Genomic DNA, 2,157 nt, shown 5'->3' with positions numbered 1-2,157 from the left:
GGGAAAGAGCCATCAGTCAGATGCAATTCAAGGCAGCAAAGATTTATTGAGCCCGCACATATGTGAGTCCCTGGAAGGAATACTAAAGAAGTCTAGGTCCCAAATGGCACCTTCAAGGGTCTGAGCCTCGTGAAAAGAGCCAGAGTTAAAGCGCATGAAAAAAAAACAAGAGGACAATACAAGGCAGTGTATAATCAAGTGCTATGTTATGCAGTTCCGGCTTTACAAGGATCAAAAAGGCAACAGCAAGGAGGACCTCATCATAGTATCTGATGTTGGATGCCTACTCCGGGTCAGGTATTACATACATAAGTGCTCAGGCCATACAAACCCCGTGAGGTAGGCTCAGAGAGGCAAAATAACTTGTCCAAGGTGACAGAGCTTGTGAAAGGCAGAACTAGGGTTCTAACCCAGATCTAACCTCAAAGCCTGTGTTCTAGACCACCTCATATATACAGCCTCATAAAGGATGTTATTTATTATGACAAAGACCCTGAGCTAAAGCCTTCACACATATTGCTTTTTGCCCCACGCTATCTTTTTTTTTTTTTTGCAGTACGCAGGCTTCTCACTGTTGCGGCCTCTCCCGTTGAGGAGCACAGGCTCCGGACGCGCAGGCTCAGCGGCCATGGCTCACGGGCCCAGCCGCTCCACGGCATGTGGGATCCTCCCGGACCAGGGCATGAACCCGTGTCCCCTGCACCGGCAGGCGGACCCTCAACCACTGCGCCACCAGGGAAGCCCTGCCCCACACTATCTTGAAGAGGGAGGTACTGACACTTGGAAAAACTGAGGCTCAGAGAAGTTAAACAGCCACAAAGAAGGAGGGAAATTGGGAGACCCTTAATTGCAATACGATTCAAATTTATTCAAATTCAGGTATCCTGTGCTTTTTCATTTTCCCCAGCCATTGACTTTTATTTAAACCACAAAAAGTTTAGAGATGCAAATGTGCTATTTTAGGAATTGGGCATAATGAGATTTTACCTGTTTCTGAAAGACAAATTGATAAGTAGTTTTACTGCTGCAGCTCAGAAGTCCTTCCTAGAAGGTGAACATGGCCTTGGGGCGGGGGGTGGGGAGACACTCACCACCAGCCAAGATCACAGTCCTCATCAGCCCCACACTGGCTGACATCGCCCTGAAATGTCATGGGTGAGCCTTTTAAAGCAGGCTTCATGTTATGTACCTTTGATTTCTTGATATTTTTCCAACTTGCCATCAACATTTGTCAATCATATCAAACACTCTGTTATGCCAGACACAGTACTAACCCTTCTCCCCACACAAATCCCATTTTGTAGACCAGGAAACTGAGGGACGGGGAAGTTAAGTTACTTACTCCAGATCACACAACTAGTCAGTTGCAGAGCCAGACTTCCTGCCTCCAAGACCAGAACGCGTTTTCACATCTTTCTCAGTAAAAATTCTCACCTGAGTAGGCGGTAAGGCACTGCTTAAATCATTTTTTAAAAAGTTTTAAACCAGCAAGTGTGCATTTTGTTCATACCAAAATACCAGAAACGGTATTTGTCCATCTCATTGACTACATTTGTAGCAAGTGACGTAACCTCTCTGGGCCTCTCTGAGCCTCTCTGAGTTTCCCATCTGTAAAACATGAGTAAGTTCCTGTATCATAGCATCGTTATTAGGACTAAATGAGATAATGCATATAAAACACCTAACATCATGCCTGGCATATTGTAAGCACTCCATAAGTGATATTTATTAGCCTTGGTGATATTTATTGCCTATTCTTTGCCAGGACTTATGCTGTGCATTATAATATAGTATGTAAAGTAAGACCCAACATGTACATGTGGAAAATACATATATGGATATACATATATATGATTGGGAGTACAAAGAAAAAAATGTGGAATGACATAAACCAAAATATTAACAAGTGATTACGAGAGGTTTTAATTTCCTTCTGTGTCTTTATACATTTCCCAAATTTTTCTGTAAATGAACATGAACGGATTACTTTTGTAATCAAAACAAAGAAAATTTGGGGAAAGGCATTTGAAGCCCAATTCATTTTGGAATGGGAGGATACTTTATTTCAAGAAATAATGAAAGCTTAAAACCTTTTAAAAGGTCCTCTAGATGGGGCTTCCCTGGTGGCGCAGTGGTTGAGAGTCCGCCTGCCGATGC

This window comes from Lipotes vexillifer, unplaced genomic scaffold (genome assembly GCF_000442215.2).
Source record: "Lipotes vexillifer unplaced genomic scaffold, Lipotes_vexillifer_v1.1 scaffold39, whole genome shotgun sequence".
Classification (NCBI taxonomy): domain Eukaryota; kingdom Metazoa; phylum Chordata; class Mammalia; order Artiodactyla; family Lipotidae; genus Lipotes; species Lipotes vexillifer.
This window is presented reverse-complemented; position numbering follows the sequence as displayed.